At 40.7% G+C, this 12,197-nt stretch overlaps 1 protein-coding gene across 4 annotated transcripts in view; it reads left to right on the top strand.

Moving 5' to 3' along the window:
- The window catches only part of LOC148141898 (phosphatidylinositol-3,5-bisphosphate 3-phosphatase MTMR4-like), a 100,518-nt gene that overhangs the window by 57,428 nt on the left and 30,893 nt on the right, over positions 1-12,197 (top strand). Inside the window, exons 16-17 of one of the 4 annotated variants that reach the window (XR_015752373.1) lie at positions 789-883; positions 4,517-4,573. The gene's annotated coding sequence lies outside the window, so the exon portion shown is untranslated. Of the gene's footprint in view, positions 1-788; positions 884-4,516; positions 6,005-12,197 lie in introns of those variants that run through there. The other 3 variants (XR_015752372.1, XR_015752375.1, XR_015752374.1) reach the window with 3 other exon arrangements.

Here is a 12,197-nt window from a genome sequence, read left to right on the forward strand (position 1 = left end):
CTTGAGTGCAGATTTGATGACTGCCCCTGTATATTTTGAGTACTGTCACTTACAGGTATCAACTCACTCTTTAAACCGAGTTTGCAGCATCCAAAGTCCAGCCCATTGTTTTCGGTGAGGATAAAAACAGCCTTGCCATCAAAGTTCATCAAGTCATAAGGCTAATTACAAGAAAATAGGAAAATGAGTGATTTGTCCTCTTGTTACGTCATGGAGTAAGCTCTTCTGCTTAATTTAAAACCAGCAACGCAGAAAAGATTTATCCCATGCAGTAATCTGTAAAAATCCAAGTGGCCAAGAACTATTTAAAGTAAAATTTCACAACTTTATTTCTTAAAGTATAACAGAGAATAATTAACTAACCACTATGTGCAAGTCCTTACCCTAACCTACCTTTTATCTTCCCTTCTATAATACTAGTCCGATAAAACTTCCAATTAAGATTTACAAAACAACACCTCTTATCTCAAAACCAGGCACTTTTGGTTCTTCTATTTGGATCTTCCTGTTTCGTCGTTTTTTTTCTCAGGAATTCTGCTTCACAGGTTACTGATCGAAAAAGGTACTTTTAAGAGAGCTATTTTTCAGGCAGTCTTTCACATGCTGCGGCTTGGCAGTTCTCCTCCCAACTGTTCAATTTTTTCCCCAGTCTTATACCCCAGAGCATCGGATTATGTCGTTGACTTTTAAGATTGTCAATATACTCAATTCAAACTTGATTGCAAATTGGTATTTTTCAGGGAATAATTTAAACTGGCCTAATTTGAATCTGTTTTTGTCATTTCCAGGTAACCAGCTACCCCAGTAGCTGGAGCACATGTTACATTGTGTCTTATTGAGAACACTTGGTGCTGTCACAGCTAGCTTTTAATTCTCTTAAAAGGTATAGTTCACCCTCTTCTTCATAAACACTCTTTAAGAAAGAAACCTTTTAACACCCCACCCCCACTAAGACTTGGCATCCTTCTTGGAGTGATCTGTATGCACATGGTGCTTGTAGTATTTCAATAAAGAGGACTCGAGTCTAGACCCATTTGTTCCAACAAAGATGCTTCTCTTTTCTAATTGGGTTATAGTGTATAAACAACATTTAGCCAGATTAATCTGACAATTGGAGTCAAAATTTCTAATCTATTTTTCTGCCAAAGCTCTGTTAAAGGAACTTAATAATGCTCATAATCTTAAACTGAAATTGACTCTCATAAATAAAACATGCACTCAATCCCCATTCACCTAAAGTGTTAATCATGTAGCAATCTCTTTTACATCAGAAGGTTGTGAGTTTGTATTCCACTTCAGGAGTTGAGGACAAAGATGAAGAGAGTATACTGCACTGTTTGTTAGGTTAAGACATTAAACAGAGGGCCCATTTGTAATTTCAGTTGAATGAAGAAGAATTTATGATGCTGTTTCAAAGAGAAGCTCTGGCCAATTGACATTCCCTCAGTTGACATCACAAAAGCAGGTGTTGTAGTTCTTGTGGTATTACTGTTTATGGAAGCTTGCTGTACAAAAATTAGTTGGTGCACTTCAAAAGCACTTGATTGGCTGCAAAATATTTTGAAATATGTTGTGAAATACTATGCATAAATGCAAAACTTTTTTTTTTACCTTTTAACTGACATCTATTTGACCAAAGATACATGATGCAATATTTAACATAGAGTAAAATGATCTTGGTCATGTGGTCATCTTTTGTGTTCCTAAAGTCGCACTAAAATCTCAGCAGTAGAGCCTCATGCTGCTGTAAAATCTGCTCAATCATGGAATGTGCCAGAAGAGTTCTTCAATAAACATAATGTATTGTGGGTTAGTGATTAAATTAGTTGTTTAGTTTATTCAATATACCACAATTTCAGGCTGCATTTAGAGTACGTACTTTGTGTTTGTTTGTAAAACATTAAATCTGCCAGATTAGGGATGCAAGAAGCTGGTTTGAAAGTGATATGTATTACTGTTTGGTTGTTGTGAGATTTCTTTAGCAGTGCAAGGGTTTAAGTTCTTGTGACCTCAGAAATAGTCACTCCTTAATTGCCTAAATTTCCAAGGAATAATGGTTTTCCATTGTGCAACAGAGTTGGAGTTCTCCTGGTTAATTTCCTATAGATTCTTCCATTTCAACATAGGTGTGAGTGTGTAAAGTTTGCATCTGGCCTAAAGTTAATTAAGACTTCAAAGGCTCGCTATCCGTTTGCAAGTCAAACATCTCTCTCATTTATCACTTGCCACTCTCACTTCAGTCCACTCTGGAGAATTCATTGTTTTTTTTCTGACATAAAAAGATTGCTTTACCCAAACAACTCTGAAGTGGGAGTTTAATGCTGAGGAAAATGGAATTATCAGATCATTCAGAGAAGGCATTGTTCAATTCAAAATGTATATTCGAGTAATATATCAGTGGAAGTCTTAATATTACGAGAGCAGTGTTGACCAGTCGAACATCCTGAACTATTCCCTACTTTTTAAAATCCCTGTATTAGTTCTGTATTTGTGATATTCTGACCTAGTTTATTTTAAGTGCTCACAACTGAATTTTTGTTTGGGACTTGTTTCCTGATGGCTATCTAGTTTCCTCGACCTTTGCAATTTGTATTCCATATTCTGTCTCACTATCGCTTTTCCCTGAGATGCATTCTTTTGCCCTGTTCTCTTATTTATGATTATTCTTACTCATCTTATCTACATTATTCAAGTTCACCACTTAGAATCTGCCATTATCAGCTATGTCTTCAAAATTAAATCACTTTGGCCTTGCAAACTGTCATCTTATCTTCAGCCACCCTTTCCTTCCGAAAGTTCATGTGTATATTATCTTTCTTTCCCAGAACTCCATGTTTCAATCTTTCCAATCTGGTTTCCTCATTGCCATTGTACTGAAGAGACATTTATAAATGAATTTCCCTCCTGATTCCTGTTATTTTCAGTTTTGCTAGGACTTCTTGGTGCAATGGTCATTCCAGTTCTGCCTTTTGATGTCAAGAGCAATCACTCACCTCATCTTTATAATTCTGCTCTTCTCTCCATGTTTGTGCAAGGCTTTGGTGTGGTCTGGGGTGGAGCAGCTCCGGCAGAACTCAGCTGAATTGATGAGAAGGGTGTTGCTGAATAAGTGCTGCTTGATATCAATGTTAGCAACACCTTCTATCACTCTGTTCATGATTGGGAGTAGACTCCTGAGGCAGTAGCTAGCTGGATTGGTTGTATCCTTTTTCTGAGCAGTACATACACTAATCATAAATGGCATCTTCCATGACTGTGACCATTGCCGTCCTCATGACCCCTGACTTATGGTTTTATGAAATGTGTATTGAAGCATAGTCAGTGTTGTTAACTGGCAAACAACAAGTACAGCAAGCTTCCACAGCCCGCAGTGTGATAATGGCAAGCAGTTTTTATGATTGAAGGATAAGTACTGGTCAGGACACTGGAGATAAGTCCCCGCTGCTCTACAGAGTAAAGCCAGGGAATCTTTTAAATCCACCTAACAGCCAGGAGAAGGTGGTACCTTGGCTTAATATCTCGTCAGAAAACCTGCTCCTTCAGTATGCACAGCATTCTGTTTTTGTTGCACTGGAGTGTTAGCCTTGATGTTGTGTTCAAAAGCTGGAATAGGGTTTGAATATTGCAACTCGAGAATGTGCTGCCAATTTAGCCAGAGCTGACATTTGTTATAGTCTGGTTCAAGCTACTCAAGTGTTGTTGGAGCATTACTCATCTAGGTGGTTTTAGAATTTAGGTATTGACCATTGCACATTCATCAGTGATCATTCCTATTCTGAAATAATGTAAGGAAGGCCAGTGCTGCAGCAACAAAAGATGAAAGATAGTTAGAGCATTACCCTGAGGACCTTCTGGAGTGAAGTCCTGGTGTTGAGGTAATAGACCATCCTCAGCCTCAACCACAGTCATTTTCTTTTGTGCACAATATGGTTCCAATCAATGGAGTGAAGAATTTCCCTCCTGATTCCCACAGGTTTCAGTTTTGCTATGACTTGGTGCCGTGTTCATTCCAGTGCTGCCTTGATGTCAAGAGCAATCACTCACCTTTGTAATTCTATTCTTCTCTCCATGTTTGTCCAAGACTTTTGTGTGTTCTGGGGTGGAGCAGCTTTGGCAGAATCCAGCTGTGCTGGTGAGCAGGGTGTTATACTGCATAAGTTCTGCTTTATATCACTGTCAATAACACCTTCTATCACTCTGTTCATGATTGAGAGTAGACAACTGAAGGAGTAATTAGCTGGATTAGATATTTTCTGACCAGTCCATATCTGAGCAATATTTCACATTGTCTGGTAAATGCCAGTTTTAAAGCTGTACTGGAATGTTTAAATATGGATGAAACCACCTTTGGCGGGGGGGTGGGGAGAGGGTAGAGAGAAAATCTCTTCACCACTGCAGCTAAGACATTGTGAGGACCCATAGCATTTGCTGTGCCTCGTGTCTTCCATAATATCCTGATTCATAAGCATTCATGACTTACTACGGTGCCAATTCCATATTGTTTTTGTTGTTGCAGCTACAAAATCCGAAATCAAAAATGCTGAAAATAAGAGGAGCAGCTGAACATAAAAATGTAAGAACAATTCAGTTTGGTTTCTCATGGTCATGGACATCATTTTTAAAACCTTAATTCAAGACTGAATTGTAAACTCTGAAGTTATGCAGGAAGGGTAATGTAGAAGTGGGAAAACACGCATCCATGCTACAGGGTCGCATTTCTGGGGAACTGTTGTATGTTATGCCCAACCTTGCCAACGATGGGACAGAGCATGAACAGACAATGACTCCAACCCACACCATAACGAACCTTTTTTCACTCTATGCTGATGTCACTTGACAAAATTTGAAATATTCATTCTTTTAAAAAGAAAAGGACCATTGGTTTAAAAGTTCAAGGATAGAATAAAAGTATCAGAAGGCATCAGAAACATTGCTCAGGGCAGTGCAGACCTCTCAATGCAGACCTCTGATGTGTTATGTTAACTTGTTTTTAAACAGTCGTGCACTTCATTGCTTGGTTGATTAAAGTGAAACTACAAAGCTGAGAAAGAATTATTCCTATTGAGAGCTTACATACCACATTCAACAACCCTCTTCACATTTTCACAACTATGGTAAACTTCAATGTGGCAATTGAGACTGTATTCCACTGTGTTCTAAATCAGCAACTTACCTTGACTCCGTTCTTTCCCCTTTGGTCCAGGAACTCCCCACCTACATTTGAGTCACAACCCATGTCCTCCACCTCTTCCAAGACTTTCACTTCCCGGTCCCCAGCACCTCATCTTCACCATGAACGTACAGACCCTTTACATCTGCATCCCCCACACGGAGGACCTAAAAGCCCTCCACTTCTTCTCTTGTAGGCCCAACCGATCCCCCTCCACTGACCTACTCATTCGCTTGGCAGAACTGGTCCTCACCCTCAACAATTTTTCCTTTGATCCCCCCCATTTCCAACAAACCAAGGGGGTAGCCATGGGCACTCGCATGGGCCCAAGCTATGTCTGCCTTTACGTAGAATTTGTGGAACAGACCCTCTTCCACAACTGCACTGGCACAGTCCCTCACTACTTCCTCCGCGATATCAGTGTCTGCATCGGTGCTGCCTCTTGCTCCTGTGAGGAGCTTGAGCAGTTCATCAACTTTGCCAACACCTTCCACCCTGTCCTCAAATTCACCTGAACCATTTGTGACGCCTCCTTCTGCTTCCATCTCTGGAAACCAACTCACCACTGATATCCATTTCAAACCCTCTAACTCTCACAATTACCTCAACTACAGCCCCTCTCATCTACCCTCCTGCAAAAATGCTATCCCATGTTCCCAATTCCTCTACCTCTGCCACATCTGCTCCTAGGATGAGACATTCCACTCCAGGGCATCCAAGATATCCTCCTCCTTTAGTTTCCCCATCTCAGTAATTAAGGATGTCCTCAAACACCTTTCTATTTTCTGCACTTCTGTCCTCAAAGCCCTCACCCTAACAACAATAAAGATAGAGTCCCCTTAGCCCTCACCACCCCACCAAGCTTCAAATACAATGGGTTATCCTCCGACATTTTTGCCACCTGCATTCAGGCCCCACCACCAAAAATGATATTTCCTTCCCCCATCCCTGTCTGCTTTCCACAGGGAATGTTCAGTCCATGATTCCCTAGTCAACTCTAAACTCTCCACTACACCTGCAACTGCAAGAGGTGCAACACCTGCCCCAAACACCTCCCCTATCGCCTCCAGATCAGACAGAGATTCACCTGCACTTCATCCAACCTTATCCATTGCTCCCAATGTGATCTACTTATACTGGGGAGACTTGGAATGATTCTGGCTGGGTTAGCATTTATTGTGCAGCCTTAATTGGCTCTGAGAAGGTGATATTCTGCCTTGTTGAATACCTGCAATCAGTGCAGTATAGGGATTACCACAATGCCATTAGGGAGGGAGTTTAAGGATTTTGACCCAGCAACATCGAAGGAATGGTGATATTTCCAAGACAGGATGGTAAGTGGCTTGGAGATGAAGTTGCAGCTCTTGTCCTTCTAAATGGTAGTGCTTGTGGATTTGGAAGATGTCAAACGAGCCTTGCAGTTTTGTTTGTAGATAATGTCAGCCATGTGCACCAACTGCCACCTCAAGTTAATTTCAAACTTATTACGACTTTGATGGGAGAAATACCTAACTATGCCATCAGTTTCCCCCGGAGTATAAACATGTTGATTCAGTTACCAAACGTTCAACTACTTCTCTTTTGTACTGCTACCCAGACTAAAAGAAACCACCTTCAGATTTTTTTAAATTAACTGAAAATAATCTGTTCGTGAAAGCACTAAGCATTTTAAAACAAATGGTAAATACTGGATAACGTCTAAGATGTAATCTGGAATTAAAGCAACATCGATTCATAGAGATATACAGCATGGAAACAGACACATTAGTCCAGCTCATCCATGCCAACCAAATAGCCTAAATTAATCTAGTCCCCTTTGCCAGCACTTGGCCCATATCTCTCCAAACCCTTCCTATTCATGTACCCATCCAGATGCCTTTTAAACATTGCAATTGTGCCAGCCTCCACCACTTCTGGCAGCTCATTCCATACATGCACCACCCTTTGGTCCCTTTTAAATCTTTCCCTACTCACCCTAAACCGTGGGTGGCACGGTGGCACAGTGGTTAGCACTGCTGCCTCACAGCGCCAGATACCCGGGTTCAATTCCCGCCTCAGGCGACTGACTGTCTGGAGTTTGCACGTTCTCCCCGTGTCTGCGTGGGTTTCCTCCGGGTGCTCCAGTTTCCTCCCACAGTCCAAAAAAGTGCAGGTCAGGTGAATTGGCCATGCTAAATTGCCCGTAGTGTTAGGTAAGGGGTAAATGTAGGGGAATGGGTCTGGGTGGGTTGCGCTTCAGCGGGTCGGTGTGGACTTGTTGGGCCGAAGGGCCTGTTTCCACACTGTAAAGTAATCTAATCTAATCTATGCCCCATCCCAGGGAAAATACTTTGTCTATTTTTCGAAAACATGCCCCTCATGATTTTATAAACCTGTATAAGATTAGCCCTCAGCCTCTGACACTCCAGGGAAAACAGTCCAACCTATTCAGCCTCACTCTGTAGCTCAAATCCTCCAATCCTGGCAAAGTCCTTGTAAATCTTTTCTGAACCTTTCAAGTTTCATAACAGCATCATCTTAATCCTAAACACTGATGCTCACATGATACAAAAAGACAACAGTCTCTGCAGTGGTGACATTCAAATAAAAAGCAAAGGGGGCGAAAAATATTCCCTTGTGGACCAAGGCTGTGAAAGCAAAGAGTAAAGTATGAAGACTTCTCTTAAACCACAGAGATTCCGGTCATTGGCAATGAATTACTGACAGCCACAGACTAATGGGAAATGTTGAATTCACCCTGACTCAATGTTTTAAGATTTTATGAAGGTAGTCAACAATATTGATAAAGTTAAAAATCACACAACACCAGGTTATCATCCAACAGGTTTAATTAGAAGCACACTAGCTTTCGGAGCGTCGCTCCTTTATCAGGTGATAGTGGAGGGCTCAATCTTAACACAGAATTTATAGCAAAAATTTAGTGTGATGTAACTGAAGTTATACATTGAAAATTTGGTTGTTAAGTCTTTCATCTGTTTGAATACCATGATATAATATTGATATTTGGAAACTTCATCAAGTTCCCAGGAGCGTTTACAGAGGAAAGGAGAAAGATCTGCGGATTCTTAGGTGACTTGCTGACTACAAAGATATGTTAAAATAGAAAACTGAATCTCGAAAGGATTGTTGGTAACCATTAGCACAGAGGACCACTACTCTTTCAAAACCAGCTTTTCCTATAATTGAAGGCTGTAACTCCATCTCTCATCTCCCTGAAAGTGTTGCTTGCCTTTCTCCAAAATCACTTGATTTTCTGTGTATCCTACAGCACATGCAAGATTATTGACTTCATTTTTTTGATAAAACCATTTGATAAATCCTTTTAAATTCATGAAACATAGCCAAATCATTCCATATCTTCTATTCTTCCACTCAGTCCTTAAATATACATGTATATATTTACTGCTTTAATCTTCAATCTCTGTACAGTTTATCAAAGACAATGACAGCAAAGGAACTATTTTGGATTAGAGTCTGATAGTAGTGTTGGAAATGAAAATTGTTATTTAATGTACTGTACCTCCACACTGCTTGGATTGCTGTTGCCTTTGGTGTTACTTACTAAACTACTTGCTGTTAATATTTTACTAACTCTAGTGACAGTTCTACTGGATGGCTCAGTGGTTGGCACTGCTACCTCACAGTGCCAGGGACCCGGGTTCAAATCTGTCTGTATGGAGTTTGCACATTCTCCCCATGTCTGCGTGGGTTTCCTCCGGGTGATCCAGCTTCCTCCCACAGCCCAAAGATGTGCAGCTTAGGTGAATTGGCTATATGCTAATTTGCCCGTAGTGTTCAGAGATATGTAGGTTAGGTGCATTAGTCGGGCGTAAATGTAGGATAGTGGGGTGGGGGAGTGAGCCTGGGTGGGTTACTCTTCAGATGTTGGTGTGAACTTGTTGGACCGAAGGGCCCATTTACACACTCTGCGGATTCTATGGATAGTCCAATGAAAGGACTAACTGACTGCCTATTGTTGATTCTATTGACCCTAGTCTCCAATGAACTTATCATGAGGTAACTCCTGAGGTACACAGCCTGAGGCAGATGATGGGTTTTCTTTAAATTACCTCCACAAAGGGAAATTGTCAAGGTATTCTTGACAGAAACGAATGGTAGGGGCAGTCAATGTTACTATCAGATCCATCGCCATTACCTCAAACAGTATCAGCCAAAAAAAGCACAATAATTCGACCAAGGAAAACCGCAGTTCTGTACGTTCTCCAACCCTGGTGTCCTCGGTTATAACTCCTCTCACTTCTGGGTGGCAGGGACACCTGGGGTTTTGCAAATGAATAATAAATGTTTCGAGGGAAACAGACACGAGGGACCAGTTTAGTTTGGAATTATGGTCAGCATGGACTGGTTGGATCAAAGGGTCTGTTTCTATGTATGGGCCAGAGGTCTGGACTATTGAATCAAGGGCCCGTGTTTTGTGTGCTTATTTTTCCAGTCTGACTTTTCAGTGATCAAACCCTTAGCCTTGTGCCCTCTGCATTAGCCAAGCCATTGTATTAAACTACTGCTCAAAAGAAGTCTGAAAAATAAAAAGAGATCCAGCAAAGGCACACCCAATTCAATTATTCCTCCTGCATTGTCGTCATCTACCATCTGTGAACTTGTGTCAAAATTGGGAGGGCTCTCCCACACTGCAAACGAACAGCAGCCTGACGTAGTAAAGATTTGTGACATCATGCCTTTCAACCAGTGTCCCAGAATCCTCAAATATAATCCCTGGATATGTTCTGTCCCACAGGCAGGACAGCACAACCATAGTTACCACCAGTGTGGATTTGAGAGTCTTCAGCAATCTATGTGGATCTCATTAAGCCTCATGGCATCAGGTAAATTAACCACCTCTGATTAGCATGTTGAACATATCTTGAAAGAAATACTGAGGACAGCAATGTACATAACGCACTCTTGATTGGGAAATTCACTATTCGTCCTGGTACTGTAGTATGTGTATTGCCACCCTAACCTTATAGCTGTCTCTGTCTGAAGGACATTTGCTGCAGTGCTAGGTGTGCAATATATGGTGAGAGAAATAACATGAAGGAAAATCAAAAAAAAAAAATTCCTGCACAATTTCAGCCAATCTGGCAGGACCTATGAAGAGAGAAACAAGAGTTAGTATTTCCCGTCCAATATACCTCTTAAGAGTAAATAATGCAGCGTTGTCTTGTGAATTGTATAAATCGAGAAATCTAGAGGATTTTAGACTGTATAATAGGGTCAAGAGATCAAATTTGGAAAGATTTTGTAAATCAAAAGGCAGAGACAACGCAAAAGAGAAAGCTATTAAAGTGTGAAATACTAAAAGGAAGGATATTGAGTGTACAAATCTAAGAGTAAACCAACAAATAAGACTTAGTAACTGGAAGCATGGTGTGAAACAGATCTGTGCACAAAAAGAAATAAGTTAGTATGATATGGAGCTATATTAGAAACTCGGCTGCAGGGTGACTTGGATGGAACCTGAATATTGGAAGGTGCAAAAATATTTGTCAAACCAAAAAACTAGAAAAAGGTGGCGATGTGGAACTGTTAGTTAAGGATGATAATATAGTAAACTGAAACAGATGGGCAAGGGTAGCTCAGATGAGGAGTTCAAAGCATATTTTTAGCAGTGTCTTTGGACAGATGTTCTGCAGCTGACCAGACAGGAAGCCTTACTAGAACTGTTATCGTTCAATGAGATGAGATTAATTAAAAATCTCCCAGATTTTGACACAAAAGGGGAGGCATTCATTTTTGTTAATTCCCAGGTACAGAAACATAGAACATAGGAACAGGAGTAGATCATTTGGCCCTTTGAGACTCCCCTGCTATTCCGTATAATCATGGCCATTCAGCACCATCACAGACATTATTGCCATCTCCAATCACTTGGCTTTCTCGATTTAACTTATTTGAAGAATGTCACATGAGTTGTCTGGATAAGGGTTCACCACTGCCTGGCCTGCGATTTAATAATATCTTCATAGCACTATTTCTCCCCCAGTGTGTAAACTATTTCTATTTCAAACTGAACAGCAAAAGCAACATTTTCCACATTCTCTTTTTGTCTCTGCCTCCAATTTGAGATGGTGGGATGACCTTGGCCACACTCCAATCGGGAAGAACTGCTCTAGGGTTTCAGATATTGAAAGATGAGCACTAATGCATCCAATATTTCCAGGGCAGTTTCCTTTAGTACTCTGGAATATAGGCTATCAGATATGTCACTCCAGTAATTTCCCCACACCATTCCCTCCGAATGCTGATTTCCTTCTTATCCATTCTCTCGTGAGACCCCTTAGTCCCTAACGTAAGGTTATTTGTGCTCTTTTTGTGAAGACAGAACCCATCCGTGTGTTCATTTCTTCTGCCTCTTCTTTGATCCACATGAGACACATCAGAAACTGTAAGGGATCTACATTAGTTTTAACTAATTAGTAGTTCTCCCTTCACAAGAAAATCACAACAATGATGATTCAAATTAATAACATTAAGTGTCTATCAACAATGCGAGAAACCTCACCTGTATTGAACTTTCTGCCTGATCAAAATAAAGCATCAACTGTATTTTATAGGTCAGCAAATTTATAAAGTACGGTTCCTAAGATTTTGAACAGTTTCAAGATTGGACACCAAATCAAAAGCAACCGTGATAGCATTCTTCTTTATTTTATAAGAAGACTTTTATGGTCAGATCATATATTATATAGGTAACAGGTTTATGAGAAACAAATTACAACATGTCCACACCAACCCTCCGAAGAGTAACCCACCCAGACCCATTTCCCTCTGACTAATGCACCTAACACTATGGGCAATTTAGCATAGCTAATTCACCTGACCTGCACATCTTTGGACTGTGGGAGGAAACCCACACAGACACGGGGAGAATTTGCAAACTCCACACAAGTAGTCCCTGGAGGCTGGAATCGAACCTGGGACCCTGGTGCTGTGAAGCAGCAGTGCTAACCACTGTGCCACTGCATATCTATCATAAATAAACTTGATAGCTTGATGCTTTAGCTTG

Source organism: Chiloscyllium plagiosum, unplaced genomic scaffold (assembly GCF_037043375.1).
Source record: "Chiloscyllium plagiosum isolate Xiang-an unplaced genomic scaffold, Cpla_swu_hap1 HiC_scaffold_31, whole genome shotgun sequence".
In the NCBI taxonomy this organism is placed as follows: domain Eukaryota; kingdom Metazoa; phylum Chordata; class Chondrichthyes; order Orectolobiformes; family Hemiscylliidae; genus Chiloscyllium; species Chiloscyllium plagiosum.